At 47.3% G+C, this 16,828-nt stretch overlaps 1 protein-coding gene across 1 annotated transcript in view; it reads right to left on the bottom strand.

The window, feature by feature from the left end:
• The window catches only part of cdon (cell adhesion associated, oncogene regulated), a 188,202-nt gene extending 174,429 nt beyond the window's left edge, over positions 1–13,773 (bottom strand). Inside the window, exon 1 of the mRNA XM_078531221.1 lies at positions 13,657–13,773. The gene's annotated coding sequence lies outside the window, so the exon portion shown is untranslated. The remainder of the gene's footprint in view (positions 1–13,656) is intronic.
• Positions 13,774–16,828: the final 3,055 nt, after the last annotated feature.

Genomic DNA, 16,828 nt, shown 5'->3' with positions numbered 1-16,828 from the left:
TGCACTGTGTGATTCTGTGATTCTGTGATCTGTGATTCTGTGATCACAGATGTCAGTCTTCAGCCAATTCAATTCACTCCATGTGATATCAAGAAATGGCTGAAGGCACTGGAGACTGTAAAGGCAATGGGCCCTGACAATATTCTGGCAATAGCACTGAAGACTTGTGCTCCAGAACTTGCCGTGCCCCTAGCCAAGCTGTTCAAGTACAGCTACAACATTGGTATCTATCTCGCTATGTGGAAAATTGCCCAGGTTTGTCCTGTACACAAAAAGCAGGACAAATCCAACCCGGCCAATTACAACCTCATCAGTCTAATCTCCATCATCAGTAAAGTAATGGAAGGAGTCATCAACAGTGCTATCAAGCGGCACTTACTTAGCAATATCCTGCTCACTGTTGCACAGTTTGGATTCTGCCAGGACTCCACAGCTTATGACCTCATTACAGCCTTGGTTCAAACATGGACAAAAGAGCTGAACTCCTGAGGTGAGGTGAGAGTGACTGCCCTTGACATCAAGGCAGCATTTGACCAAGTGTGGCATCAAGGAGCCCTAGCAAAACTGGAGTCAATGGCAATCCCTCTCCACTGGTTGGAGTCATACAACAGTCAATGATAAGCTTCCCAGTCACTATTACTGAGACTAGCTTTACATTCCAGATTTTTATTAATTGAATTCAAACTCCACGAGTTGCCATGGTGGCATTTGAACCTGTAAGCATTAATCCAGGTCTTTAAATTATTAGTCTAGTGATATTACCACTATGTCACCATCACCCCAGAATTATTTCCAGCCTCTACAGCTCTTTGGGGAGAGAGTTCCAGATTTCCACTCCCCTTTGTGTAACGCAGTGCTTCCTGACATTCCTAAATGGCCTCGTTCTAATTTTAAGATTATGTCCCCTTGGATTCCCCTACCAGAAGAAATTTCTGGTTTCTATCCACCTACCCTATCATATCCTTTAATCATCTTAAACACCTCAGTTAGATCATCCTTTAATCTTCAAAACTCAAGGGAATACAAGCTGTCTACCTGTCCACTGAATGTTTTAGCCCTGGTTCACGCTGGTGAATCTGCACTGTCCTCACTGTGAGGCCAGTATATCCTCCCTGTGTCTTACAGTGCAGCTCCGCTGACCCAGAACAGAACCCAAGCTTGTTCTCTGGCTGAACTGGGAACCATTCCCGGAGCAGCTTGGGAATAATTCTTTTGACAGACCCTAAACTGCTTCTAGGTTGGGGTGGGGGGCAAGTGTCCCATTAACGGAAATGGGATTGGAACCCAGCAGAGGGAAATGCATGGGAGAAAGGTTTCTATCTTTCTCGTTTTGTCCGGCTCATCAATCACTGACAACAGCCCACGGGAACCAGACACCATCCTTCAGCCTTTAGATTTCCCTCCCATCATTAATACCAAGACAGTAACTGAGATCTGTGTAATGTCAATTTGAGTGGGGATATGCAGTTAACCTGTGATTGGCTCCAGTCTCAGGATCTCTTTCATTCTAGCACAGCTTCACAAGCACGGCTGGTCAGTGAGAGAAGCTGACTTTTACTTATCAAGGCCTCATTAAAGGGCCCAACCATGACCCCACCACTGAACATCAAGCCATTGTTTCCAGGATTGTAACTGACCTCATCGCCTCTGGAGATCTTCCTTCCACAGCTTCCAACCTCATAGTCTCCCAACCTCGGACGACCCGCTTCTACCTCCTACCCAAAATCCACAAACAGGACTGTCCCGGCAGACTGATCGTGTCAGCCTGTTCCTGCCCCACGGAATTCATTTCTTGCTATCTTGACTCCATTCTCTCTCCCCTTGTCCAGTCTCTTCCCACCTACATCGGCGATTCCTCTCACGCCCTACATCATATCAACAACTTCCAGTTCCCTGGCCCCAACCGCCTCCTCTTCACCATGGACGTCCAATCCCTCTACACCTCCATCCCCCACCCGGATGGTCTGAAGCCTCTCCACTTCTTCCTCGAACAGAGGCCCGAACAATCCCCATCCACCACTACTCTCCTCCGTCTGGCTGAACTTGTTCTCTCACTGAACAATTTCTCCTTAAACTCCTTTCACTTCCTCCAAATAAAAGGTGTGGCTATGGGTACCCGCATGGGCCCCAGTTATGCCTGTCTCTTTATGGGGTATGTGGAACATTCCTTGTTCCAGTCCTACTCAGGCCCCCTCCCACAACTCTTTCTCCGGTACATCGAAGATTACTTCGGTGCTGCTTCATGCTCTCGTCTGGACCTGGAAAAATTTATTAATTTTGCTTCCAATTTCCACCCCTCCATCATTTTCACGTGGTCCATCACTGACACTTCCCTTCCCTTCCTTGACCTCTCAGTCTCAATTTCTAGTGATAGACTGTCCACCAATATTCATTATAAGCCTCCCACAGCTACCTCGACTACAGCTCCTCACACCCCACTTCCTGTAAGGACTCCATCCCATTCTCTCAGTTCCGTCACATCTGTTCTGATGATGCCACTTTCAAAAACAGTTCCTCTGACATGTCTTCCTTCTTCCTTAACCGTGGTTTTCCACCCATGGTGGTTGACAAGGCCCTCAACCGTGTCTGGCCCATCTCCCGCGCATCCGCCCTCACACCTTCCTCTCCCTCCCAGAACCATGATAGGGTCCTTCTTGTCCTCACTTATCACCCCACCAGCCTCCGCATTCAAAGGATCATCCTCCACCATTTCCGCCAACTCCAGCATGATACCACCACCAAACACATCTTCCCTTCACCACCCTGGCGGCATTTCGCAGGGTTCGTTCCCTCCGGGACACCCTGGTCCACTCCTCCATCACCCCCTACACCTCAACCTCCTTCCACGGCACCTTCCCATGCAACTGCAGAATGTGCAACACCTGCCCCTTTACTTCCCCCCTCCTCACCATCCAAGGGCCCAAACACTCCTTTCAAGTGAAGCAGCATTTCACTTGCATTTCCCTCAATTTAGTTTACTGCATTCGCTGCTCCCAAGGTGGTTTCCACTACATTGGAGAGACCAAACGCAGACTGGGTGACCGCTTTGCGGAACACCTTCGGTCTGTCCGCAAGCATGACCCAGACCTCCCTGTCGCTTGCTATTTCAACACTCCACCCTGTTCTCTTGCCCACATGTCCGTCCTTGGCCTGCTGCAATGTTCCAGTGAAGCTCAACGCAAACTGGAGGAACAGCACCTCATCTTCCGACTAGGCACTTTACAGCCTTCTGGACTGAATATTGAGTTCAACAACTTTAGATCATGAACTCTCTCCTCCATCCCCACCCCCTTTCCGATCCCTCTTTTTCCAATAATTCAAATATATTTTTCTTTTCCCACTTATTTCCATTATTTTTAAATGTATTTCCATCCATTGTTTTATCTCTACCTTTTAGCCTATTTCGATTTCCCTCCCACCCCACCCCCAGTAGGGCTATCTGTCCCTTGCTCGTCCTGCTTTCTACACTTAATGTCACCATTAGCACATTTCTTAGCTAATATCACCACCGTCAACACCTCTTTGTCCTTTTGTCTATCTTTTGGCAATCTCCACCTATCACTGGCCCTCTATTCAGCTCTACCTGTCCCACCTCTCCTTAAACCAGTTTATATTTCACCTCTTTTCTGTTTTTCCTTAGTTCTGATGAAGAGTAATTTGGACTCGAAACATTAACTGTATCTCTCTCCGCAGATGCTGTCAGACCTGCTGAGTTTTTCCAGGTATTTTTGTTTTTGTTCTAGATTTCCAGCATCTGCAGTATTTTGCTTTTACCTCATTAAAGGGACTTGCTAGAGTGGCAGCGAAGGATTATTGAAAAGTATTTTTACTCCAGATTATAATTTGGTAATACTGAATTTAAAGAAGGGGACAATTTTCAAGTGAAAACAAGCAGGCTTGCTAAGCTGCCTTTATCAATATGATGGCGGCTAAAACAGCCAAATGGACTTCTTCTGTGCTGTAAATGACTCTACAAGTGCAAATTGAATGTGACCAACGTCAGTCCTTATTGTCCCAATTTTTCAGGCACAATAGGGACAATATCTGCCCTGATACCTGCGCTTGTCATCTCTGTAGCCATTTCCAGGCTGTACTCCCCAAAACCTCGACCCCCTACCTCCACTGGACACCCCCAATTCCCCACCCCCACCTCCACCAGTCTCCCCCAATCGCCCAGCCCCACCTCCACCAGTCTCCCCTACCCCCCACCCGCACTCCCACCAGTCTCCCTCAGTTTCGCACCCTCACCTCCACCAGTCCCCCCCACCCCCCCACCCCCACCCCCACCCCCACCAGTCACCCTCAGTCCTCCACCCGCGCTCCCACCAGCCTCCCTCAGTTCCACACCCCCACCTCCACCAGTCTCCCCTACCCCCCACCGCCACCTCTGCCAGTCTTCCTCATACCCCCATCCCCACCAGTTTCCCTCAGTCCCCCACCCCCACCTCCACCAGTTCTGTTTCTCTAATAAACAGTTGATCAGCACGTGCAGGGCCTCTTCATTTAATGCAGTCTCTCGCTGCATTCACCGATTCAATTGTACACACTCCAGCTGGGTTAACTGGCCCTTCAACATTTATACCCATTAAGAGCCTCATTAGCTGCTCGAAAGGTGTTAGGTGTCATTATATATGTAGGTCGATTGGCTGCCAGTTTCTCATTACTGCTAACAAACTCACATTCTGAGGAGAGGTTGCAGATCTGTGTTCCTACGATTTTGTTACCAGCTCATAAATTACTGTGAAAAAAATGTCCATTTGACCCAGTTTTCAACAAAATAGGGAAACATGGCCTCCAGACTTTAAAAAACATGTTCGAATATGGGAATTACTAGGTCATGAAAGTCTGTCTCTTTATTTTTTATTGTTATTCATTCTCAGGATGCAGGTAATACTGACATTTATTGCCCATCCCTAGCCGCCTTGAGAAGGGGGTGGTGGATCTTGTTCTTGAATCACTGGACTGCAACAGTTTGAAGCAAGTAAGAGTGTCTCACTATCGGGCCACTTCACAGGACAGTTGAGAGGCAACCATGTCAGTGCAGGACAGGACTCACACATAGGCTAGACTAGGTATAGATGGCAGGTTCGCTTCCCTAAAGGACATTACTGAACCAGTTCAGCTTTTACAACAATTTGACAACTTCAAGATTAGCTTCATTAATACCATTATTTTAATTTTAGATTTTTTGAATGGAGGTTGAATTCTGGAAGTGTAATGGTGGGATTTGAACACACACTCTCTGGATTGTTAATCCACACATCTGGATTACCGTACCAGCCAATCTACCTAAAGCTCTCTTCTATATCTCTTCTACCTTAAGACAGACATCTTGTTTTCTCTTGAACCCATTGATGGTGTTCACTTCAATGTCCTTCCCTGGTAACCCATTCCACAACTCCATTACCCTATCTCCTGACTTTTTCTATCATTAATTGCCTCTTTTAACTGTCTCTTCTGATGTTTGAATCCTTCACCTTCCCTAATCTTCCCTAATGGCTAAAGATTGGTGTTCTCGGGAGCTGATAGACTAGATCTCAGGAGGGCAGGCTATATCTGGTGATGACAGGATGATGTAATAGCATTCTGAGCATCAATGGTAAAAGTAGTTATAAGAATTGAGGAATGGAGAAGTCCCTCTTGAAGAGATATCTAGATTTTTTTAACATAACGTTGGAGAGTATCTGGTGAAAGGCCAAAGCTCATCGCAAAGCTTGAGGAGGGCAGAGGGGAAGAGAAGGTTCATAGAGCAGATAGCACCGGGCTTGGGTTTAAAAACAACTGTAGACTGTAGCAGAAGAGGAAAATTGAGGGAGGTGAGGAATACTAATAGGCCCTGGGGAAGAATGAGTTACAGCAGGAGATATCAACAACAACAACTTGCATTTAAATAGCACTTTGTAAATTGTCCCAAAGTTTTTCACATGAGCGTAATCAAACAAACACTGACACCGAGTCAGAGAAGATATCATTAGGACAGGTTGGTCAAAAACTTGGTCAAAGATGTATCGAAGATGTAGGTTTTAAGGAGGGACTTAAAGGAGGAGGAATGGAGAGCTATTGGGAAGAAATCCCAGAGCTTAGGTTTTAGAGAGCTGAAAACATCTTTGATAATGGTGGAGCGAAGATTGGAGGATGCACAAGAGGCCAGAATTGGAGGAATTCAGAGCTTCTCAGAGTTGTAGGGCTAGAGGAGGTTGTAGGGCTAGAGGAGGTTGTAGGGCTAGAGGAGGTTGTAGGGCTAGAGGAGGTTGTAGGGCTAGGGACAGGGTGAGGCCATGGAGACATTTGAACTCAGGGATAAGATGGTGAGGATGCAGGGACTAGGAAGGAAGTAGAATTTAACAAAATTGGGAAGGTGGATGTGGAGATTCCCATCCTTAGATAAAATAGCCTGCAATTTAAAAATCTGAATTGTTACCTATGTTAATTTTCACAGGTCAATGTCAATCCCATGAGCTAACTACATATATGAAGAATGAAGACCATCTGCTTAGTTGACAGACCTTAGCCCACTAAAACTGCTTCCAGCCCTTTTGTGGGGCCTGTATTTAGTGCCCACTGTAGCTTGCTCTCAGTCTAAGTGCTTACACTATGAGTCATAAGTTATTTTAGTGAAATATAAACTGTTATCACACATTTAGGCTGTCATAACTGTGAAAATGTTTTCCATATTTAGTCACAGTAGGTCAATCCATTCATGAAAATATTATTTTCTGTGTTTTGTTCTTCCCTCCCACCCAGTCCTGTTCATGGTGGATCACAACAGCCAGTCAGAGAGAGAGGGAATTGACTTGTCTTGTGATGTCACTGCATGATTGATTACTTTTGGTCTGAAAATATTTTCATTGAGTTAAAAAGATGAAAGGTTCCCTGAAGGCTCATTTTGGAGATGGACTCCCCAGTCTAGCACTGATTTTGGGCCATCAAAATCTCGGGTTCGATCCCTGATATAATTGGCTGATTGACATTATAGTGTCCCCATCAAACATTCCCAGGGCAGGTACAACATGGGGTTAGATACAGAGTTAAGCTCCCTCTACACTGCCCCCATCAAACATTCCCAGGGCAGGTACAGCCACAGGGTTAGATACAGAGTAAAGTTCCCTCTACATTATCGCAACAATGTTGTGCAGATTGCCATAACCTCAGGGACCTTTACAGCCTCTCTCAGTGCGAGTGCCGGTTTACAGCCTCTCTCAGTGCGAGTGCCGGTTTACAGCCTCTCTCAGTGCGAGTGCCGGTTTACAGCCTCTCTCAGTGCGAGTGCCGGTTTACAGCCTCTCTCAGTGCGAGTGCCGGTTTACAGCCTCACAAACAGCCTCTCTCAGTGCGAGTGCCAGTTTACAGCCTCTCTCAGTGTGAGTGCCAGTTTACAGCCTCTCTCAGTGCGAGTGCCAGTTTACAGCCTCTCTCAGTGCGAGTGCCAGTTTACAGCCTCTCTCAGTGCGAGTGCCAGTTTACAGCCTCACAAACAGCCTCTCTCAGTGCGAGTGCCAATTTACAGCCTCTCTCAGTGCGAGTGCCAGTTTACAGCCTCTCTCAGTGCGAGTGCCAGTTTACAGCCTCTCTCAGTGCGAGTGCCAGTTTACAGCCTCTCTCAGTGCGAGTGCCAGTTTACAGCCAATCTCAGTGCGAGTGCCAATTTACAGCCTCTCTCAGTGCGAGTGCCAGTTTACAGCCTCTCTCAGTGCGAGTGCCAGTTTACAGCCTCTCTCAGTGCGAGTGCCAGTTTACTACCAATTACAAGGGATCGATAGTGAAATGTGAAAGTGGTGGCCTCCGAAATAAAAGCAGAGGGTGTTGGAATTCCACAGCATGTCTGTCAGCATCTATGAGAAACGACAAGTCAATGATCCAGTTAGCGACCCTTCAGCAGAAGAGAAGAAGCTACACTTCTGTAATCCTAACCTAATTTATTTCAGCTTTTAAATGCTGCTGAGTTGGTGAGTTTACAGCATTTGTGGTTTTTAAATACTGAACAGCACCGGCTCTGTGCTGTGGGCACAAGGCTGCTGGAATCTGGATTGTGACCACCCCACAGTCATTAACAACCACCCCATCTCATTACCTTTGGGCTGGATTCAAAACCCAGATCCCAGTTGTGAAAGGACAGCATGATGTCTTCTATACTCAGTGTGGAATAGTCTCATGCCTGCTATAAGGGGCAAGTTTATCATTTGGCGCGAGGAGGGATGAATTGTTTCCCCCGTGTGATCAGACAGCTGGACATGTGGCTATTAACGCTATGTTCATGGCCCACATGTTTTGCCCTGTTATTGTAAAATCAAATCGATCAGGTTGGTGGAGCTGAACAGTTCAAGGGTCTTCAGCTCCCCTTTCACCTCAGGTCATGGGTCGGTTAGCTCAGGTGCCAATCACATTGAGGAGCCCCGAGGTCCTAAGGTCTGATGTGGGCACTTCGACCTTTGGTTACTTCACACTGAAGCAGGCACACCTGTAGACAGATGAATTCATTACCCCAGGGAGTTAGAAATGAGGCAACATTCCAGCACGTAGAGAAGTGAGCAAGCAATGGATGATTTTGACCCCGCTCCCAGAACTTGCAGCCCTCCTTGCCTAATATGGAGCCTCACACACACACTGTAAAACACAAACAACTTGCCTGTCAAGGTGAGCCTGGCAATGCTGGCACGACCTCAAGCCAAAAATGCTTTGGAAAAACTGCAGCTCATAAATCTCATTTATACTTTTACTGCACACTCTGCAGCCCCGGGAGACTTTTAACTCCTTCAGGGTGTTTGCAGATATTTCCAACCTACAGATGGGGCCTTGGTTCAATGTCTCATTCAAAAGACAGCACTTCTGTCAGTGTCGCACTCCCTTAGTACTGCATTGGCAGGCTGGCCTGGATTTTGTGTGCAAGTCTCAGGAGCAGGACTCAAATTCCCAACTTTCTGACTCAGAGGCAAGAACACTACACACTCAACCCCAGCTACAACAACAACAATATTTATATAGCACCTTTGATGAAAGGTCCCAAGGCCCTTCACAGGAGCATTATAAACAAAGTATGACACCGAGCCACTTGAAGAAATACAGTAAAGCCCCGCAATTTGTGACTCCCACTTTTGCAAATTCGTTTGTCTGCGCAAAAGGCTTCTGCGCCAGATTGCCCATTGTGGGCGCAAATGTTCTCTTATCCCTGGTTTTAAACATAAAAAAAGAAGCCAAGTTTAGAAAATGCCGAATAAAAGAAAAAAAACGCCCAAATGAGGTTAAAAAAAAACAGAAGGTGCCCATGATGTATTCCCTGCAGCAGGGAGTGCGCATGCCTCACCTGCCGTTGTTTGTATGTGTGTTCCTTGGTGCCATGATTTAATTCCTGATCATGTCTACCTCCTGTAAGTACTGTGCGAGACGTTTTAAATTGTTCTTGTTTTATTGTTTTATTAAACAAATTCTCCAGTAAATTTCTCTTTAAATGTATGAAAAATGTTGTTTTTATCACCTTTGATCCTTTATACGTGTCAAATTTTAGGATGGCTGGAACCTATCTAATTGATTCCTGTTGTAAAGTATGTTCGCTGATTGTGATTTTGCCGTTTGCGAGGTTTCATGGGGACATACCCCCTGCGAATGGCGGGATTTTACTGTATTATTTCAGATGACCAAATGCCTGATCAAAGATGAGTGTTTTAAGAAGCGTCTTAAAGAAAGCAAGGTAGAGAGGCAGAGTGGTGTAGGGAGGGAATTCCAGAGCTTGGAGCTTAGGCAATTGAAGGTACGGCCACCAATGTCAGAGCAATTGAAATTGGAGGATGCTCAAGAAGCCAGAATTGGAGGAGTCCAGATATCTTGGAGGGTTGTGGGGCTGGAGGAGATTACTGAGATAGGGAGGGATGAGATCATGGAAGGGTTTGAAAAGAGGGGTGAGAATTTTAAAATCAAGACGTTGCTTGGCTCAGAGCCAATGTAGGTCAGTGTGCACAGGGGTGATGGGTTATGGGATTTGCTGTGAGCAATTCTACGTTGCTTCAATACAAATTTCAATACTGATCCCTTTATCTTCTCCTTCGACTCAAGGTTAAAAACCGGAGAAGCTGGCTAACTACCAATCCTCTGAGCTCCATCAACTCCAACTTATCCAAGACTCTGTTGCTTGCATCCTGTCCTGTGCTAAGTCCTACATTCCTCTTGTAGAGCTCTCCTGTTCCCCCAGCAGCTCCTTTCAGCAGGCATTCCCTCTCCCCATTTCTTGATGTAACTTTGGTAAGAACCCACAGAGAAATTGGTTAACCAGCTCTTTCCTCCGATTCTCTGGGACCTCTGCCAATCTTCTGCTACAGTTATGGTGGGAGTTGGGGAACCTCTTCAGGAATTTGAACCCCTCAAATTTCCAAGGCTATACCTTGGTTTTAAAATCCTTCTGTGGCCTCGTCTCTCCCACCTCTTGTCAAACCCTGGAGCCTCCAACCTTCCCTTTCTCCCTCTCCTCAACCAGGGACTCTGGCTCCTGCTTCCTAATGTCTGGAATTCCCAACTCAAAACTGTTTGTCTCTCCCCTAAGCCTATCTCCCAACTACGCTTTTGCTCACACCCCTTAATCTCTGTTTCTGTTTCTGGGTTTGTTTCCAATGGCCTGTCTCTATGTTCAGAGGTCCCTTATGTTAAAGGCTTGACATTAACATGAGTTTCGACATTTCCCAAAAAGCTGCTCTTTGATCAAGACTGCATTTTGTTTCTGCCACGTACCGACAATTCTCGTGTGGCTTCCATGACCGATTCAGGGAGGGAGGGAGGGAAGGTAGTGCCTGTAGAAAATGGATTTAGTCGGGAAAGGTGCTTTTTAAATCATTTTATTTTTCAGGTTGTTGGGCAAGTGGCATCTGTGAGTCGGTTAAGCTGTAACACACGTAGTGACAAAACACAGCAACTCTGCTGATGACATAAAGGAACGGGAGTAGTGGTTCTGTTCCTGGACTAATAATTTGGAAACGGCAGTTCATTATCCTCCTACAATTTGAATTCAAAAACAATCTGAAAATAAAAAGCTGGTAAAAGTAAAAATGACTGTGGTGTTGTCAGATTGTTGTATAAAGTCCAACTGGCTCACTAATGTCCTTCAGGGAAAGAAGCCAGCTGTCCTTACACACTCTGTGTCGATATATGTGACTCCAGTACCACACCAATGAGGCTGTCTCTTAACTGCCCTCTGATTTCACTCAGCTCTATCAAGTTAGCCATGAAGTAAGCCCACCCTCTCAGGGAGGGGCAGTACATGCTGGCTTTGCCTGTGATACCTGCCTCCAAGTTGAATTTTATTTATGTAATAGTGCCCGTTCTTACATGCTATCCCTCTCCTGGAATCTGGATTAAAACAGCACCGATATAGACATAGCTTCATTCACACTGATCAGGTCATCTCTGGCTGATCTCCCTCCACCCCTCCCCCCCCCCCCTCACCTTCAGGCTCAGGGACACTGAGGCCAATTGTGCAACTGAACTGAGCTGTAGCCACAGGCTGGCATTGGTACAGACCAAGGGCTCCTGCGCTTTTTCCTTTTTGAAACAATGAGCAGCAATTTGTAGAGTGCTTGGATTGGTCGATTTTTTTGAGAGTTGGTTGAGGAGACTGTTGAAATAGTCCAGGGCCACATAAAGAGATATTTGGTCAAAGAGTGTCTTAAAGGAGGAAAGAGAGGTGGAGGGGCTTAGGCGCCAATGTGGAGTCATGAAATTAGGGATGTGCAAGAGGCCAGAATTAGATATCTCGGAGAGTGTGGGGCTGGAGGAGACAGAGATCGAGAGAGGTGAAGCCAGGGATTTGAAAACAAGGATTAAAATCCTGAAATCAAAGTGCTGCTAGACTGGGAGCCAGTGTAGGGCAGCAAGCACAGGGGTGATGGGTGAATGGGATGGTCTGACACTGCAAGCGACTTCATAGCAGGGAGGGTGGCACTGTATTTCAGACTGCCCACGAATGTGCACAGGAACTGCTCAGCTCATTCAAGCCTTGTTGTTTCCCTTCTCCCCATTTGCTGTGTATCTCATACCCTGATACATGATGGGGCACTATTCCATGGGCACTGTTTGCTAACAGGCTATTTGACGCTGGGAGCCAGGTGCATTTGATATTGTCCTCCCCGCACAGGCAGTATCCTACAGGAGGTGACGGGCAACATCAGGAAACAACCTGGATGGACTTTTCTCCTTGCGAGAGCCACTGTACTGAGGTGAACTCCAGCAACCCTTGCAGGGCTCTATTTCTCTTCAGTAGTGTCCTCATTGACCCAGGATTGCTATTCATGGCTCAGGGCATGATATCACTATGGGGCAAAGTGAGGAGGCAGGCTCCAAGAATTACCTCAGCCACTTTGGTAATTGACCCTTGCTGTTGGCATTATTCTGCACCGCACCCGAGCCATCTAAGCTAACCAACACTCACCCGCCACCCCCTGCCCACCATTCCCTTGTAGAACAAACTCAGCGCAGACCAAGGCGGGAGCCTGGGATCTTCCTGGTCTGCGTGACTCAGTACCACATTGGAAAGTCCCTTCACTCGCTGATTTGGCTTAGAACACCGGTCTGTAGTCCAGGGCTATTTTGATCATTTCCACCTGGACACTATACAAGGTTTATATTAGGAAGAGCCAGATTAACCTCCCCAGGGATAAACAGATTATCAGATAATAAACAGGGAGGTGCTTTACCTCTTACACGTAGCCGATAACTTGTTGATTGGATTTTGCGTCGACAATTGTTTAGCCATCCCTTCTTCTGAAATGTTGGAATCCCTGGTGTTTACATAAACCAAGGGATCTAATATTGCCCTTATTCAGTTAATGACTGGCATTCACTGCCCTCCAAACACAAATGATCGTTTGTTTTTCAATTAATCAGTGATTCAATCAATTTCTCACAGTCAACAGTCCTGCTGCGATTTGGAAACCCAATCATTCTGATGCTGGTCAGGTAGTTCACCCCCGTAATCCTGACAGCAAACTGTTCCGACTCATTCGATCATTCACTCTGCATTTGCTGACCATTGCAGTTAACGCACCACGACACATCTTGGCTTAACGCTAACTAGCGAACGAACCAACACCAAACTTCTACGAGTCGGAACGCGTGGGGTGTGCAGTTAACACAATTGTCCCCCTGGGATGAGCATCATGGGCATCAGTGTACCTGGGAAGCCTAATTCACCCCAGGGTATGGCATGCTGTGCCAGTGACAGAACAGATCAAATTAGTCTCGGCTCCAAGGATCGACAATCCTCCTTTTTCTCACATACAGTTAAAAACCTCAGCTCTCTCCCACATCTCTGTCCCCTTGAATAAGCAGGAACTCCAACCAGTAATATGAAAAAAATACCCTTTGTTAATCACAAGAAGAATTTGAGATTTATGACTGTGTAACAGTCAACTCAACGGGTTTCAGGCTGAATCACACTTGTGACTCTGACACAACTCTGGATGTGTGATACCATTATGAAAACTTGCAGTCAGTTCTGTTCTCCGCACCAGCCTATACAGGGAGGTGAAGAGAATAGCGACCTTTGCTTGTTGAAACCCAGGTGTCTGTTACAAGCCCCTACAAAACCAGTGCAGGAGCAGCATCTGCTCATGCAGTGCTTTTAAAGGGCGGTTTTGGTTAGCATTCACAGTGCCCTGGCTTTCCTGTGCCACTTACCTCAGGCCCAGCCGTCTCCCTGTGATCTCTCTGTCTGACAGCCTTTCCCAAATGCTGGACAGTTTTGAAGATTTCCTTTAAAGTTATAAGCTCCTCTACAATGGGCTCACTGCCCAGACTCCTCACTATCACAGCCAAGAGAGAGAGAGAGAGAGAGAAAAAACCTTTCTCAGTCAAGTAAATAAGAGAATGGTGCGGGAACTGTGGGAATGTTTAAGGAGATTGGCCATTTCTCTGTCAGTCTTTGCTAGCATCAGCTTGTCTTTTCGCCAGCCCTATTGCAGACAGAAAGAAAATCTATTTACCAGGCTTCAAAATTGACAACACATGCCTGATCTTCTCTGCACTAGTAAATAGTTCTTTCATGCTGGGCCAGTTGCCATGGCAACAAACATGCAGGAAATATCCCAGATAACTAGAATAGTGGGAAAAACATATGTTTTGGATAAAGTTTGGCAGTGGATCGTTTATCTTTCCTTTCTTAGAAGTTCAATTTTCAGATAGGCACCTTCTTTACATCATAGCAGAGGTCAGGGGTTGCTGAGCCTGACTCTAGGCCCGGACAGATGAATGTCCTTTCTCCTGAAAGACTGAGTGAGTGGAGATTTAATTAAAAGTTAACCTGGGACACTGGCCAGATGCCAGTGGATGAAGTTCACCTTCACGAGGGTTTAAGCTCCTCTCTGCATTCAAACTTCTGATAATTCCGGACAGTAAATAATCCTTCAAAAACTCCAAAAGAAGGAGATTAGTTCTTTACCAGTGAAATCAGTGGGACCCCAGTGCAAATAAAGAGAAATCATTGTATTTTACTCCAACCCAACTCTCCCCAGTCCCCAGCAACAATCCCCTTTGTTAATCTTCCCATGTTTCTTTCTAAGGTTTTATTGTTGCTTTTCTGGAGAGGCTGATTCAGATAGGGCTTCAGTCCCATGGGTGCTGGTGACTCTCTGTCACCTACATTAAATGTCCATCCTTCAGGTGTGAACTCAAACACTGGGTGTTGCCAAGCTATTTGACTATGGGGAAGTTACTGCCCAGTCCGATTCTGTCCTCAGTTAACACACACAGCTGCACATATAGGCCTGAATTTTGTGCTTGTCGGGAGTGCTTGATCCTCGGGCCCGGAAGAGGCTGCGATTTCTGCTTCCACCCGCGATTGAACCTTGAACAACTTTACGCTGGCTGGCCAATTAAGGGTCGGCCAGTGTGAAACGCACCTGGGCATTGACGATGCACTGGTGGCAGGGGCAGGAACATGGCGGGCACCGGGTCCAATGGGGACCAGGCGGGGCATCTAAAAACAGCAGAGGCAGCTCCCTGAAGGCTGCCTGGAGGTTTAGAGGAGCCTCAGGGAGCTGTCTTGAAGAGACTTCTGAAATTTGCAGGAGGTATAGCCTCAGTACCCACTGGGCATGCAAGGCAGGGGGGCAATGCCAGGGGACACTGTGCCCCCCCCCCCCTGTTTCTTAGACCACTGCCTGCGCACTCTAGTAGAAGCAGTGAGTGCCAGGCAGGACATGTTGGTGTCACAGGATGGCAAGAGGAGGCCACCACACCAGACAAAAAAGGCCTGGTCAGAGGTGGCAGCCCAGGTCAGCGGGCATGATGTAATGCGTCACTCCTGGATCCAGTGCCACAAACGGTTTAATGGTCTTTTGCGCTTGTGAGTGCTGAGTTGGCATGGTAAAATGATTATAGGCGACACAAGCTCTGGAGGATATTACAGGGCACCCCCTGATTGATCCAGGCAGTGAAACCTCATCTTCAGCAGACTAATGGTCCTCTCAGCCACCGCTCTTGTGGAGGCATGACTCCTATTGTACCTCTCAACTGCCTCTGTCCTTTGGTGTTGTATTGGCATCATGAGCCACCATTTCAAGGGATATCCTTTGTCACCCAGCAGCCAACCATCCAGCCGAGCCAGAGCTACAAGCAGCCTGGCACCTGGGAGTGTTGCAGAATGTATGCATCATGGGAGCTGCCAGAGTACCTTGCATAGGCTTGCAGAATCTGTGTCTGCATGTTCATGGAGTGGAAGCCCTTTCTGTTCACAAAGGCACCCAGGTGACCAGCTGGTGTTTTAATGGCCACATGGGTGCAGTCTATGTCATCCTGGATGCGGGTGAACCCAGCAATAGCTGCGAAGCCTCTGGCTCACTCAGCCTGGCTGGCTTCGTCCGTCCGATAACGAATGAATGGCATGACCCGTCTGTGGAGAGTGTCAGTGACCAGCTGACTGGGACACTCCATGCAGATCCCCCACTGACCCCAGGGCTACTGTGATCTTTAGAGCCACTGGCGTTGGGTGCCCACCCACACGGTTGGAGGCGATCCCCGGCCCAATCATCTGGGATATGGATGTGACGGTGTCCCTAGAGAGGCGGAGCCTCCTGCGGCACTGGACCTCAGATGTGTTGAGGTAGCTGGATCGCTGCCTGTAAACTCTGGCAGCAGATGGTGGTGGCTTCTGCCTTGCTCTCCCTGCTGACCCTGCACCCCCTGTGCCTGTGTCTCTCTTCCCACAGGTCACTCCCTGGGACACTGCCTGCAGACACTTGGCCTCCTCCTCTCCCTCCTGCCCCTCTCTTCCTCTTCAGAGGAGGTCCCATCAGTGAAGTACACAATCCCCATCTGCTGAAGTGCAAATGGCCCTTACCTTCTGCACTGAGGAACAGAAATCCTCCAAGAAAGTTGACAAAACAAAAGAGCCCTCAAAACAAAGCAAATACTTCAGCAGAAACCACAGGAAATCAGCAGCAAACTCTCACCTGAACTCCTAACAACTCACACAGCCAAAGCTCTGGTCCCCTTTTATCCTGCCCTTGGATGAGAAATGAGAAAAAACGGATTGGCTGCCTGCTCATGTTGCCCGTGTGGTAAGCGCAAATCGTGTGGGTAATGTAAAATATGGATCAATTGGGTTGTTAAGGCTTAATTTCCCGCTTAATTGTCGGCTGGCGCGCTCCTGACTCCTGCGCACCCTCTGACCGTAATGTTGCATACAAGCGGGAAGACGCTAAGCTCACGCGATTTCACGCGATTTCAGGTCAGGTGCGTGCCCCCTCAATCAACACAAAACACTTTCCAGCAGAGGTCAAGGGCCAAGCAAACTGAAGGAACATCAGTAGAGATACAGCTGGTAACACATGATGCTGGCTGGGAGGGGTTA

The sequence above is a fragment of the Cetorhinus maximus genome, chromosome 2, assembly GCF_964194155.1.
Source record: "Cetorhinus maximus chromosome 2, sCetMax3.hap1.1, whole genome shotgun sequence".
NCBI lineage: Eukaryota > Metazoa > Chordata > Chondrichthyes > Lamniformes > Cetorhinidae > Cetorhinus > Cetorhinus maximus.
This window is presented reverse-complemented; position numbering and strand designations above follow the sequence as displayed.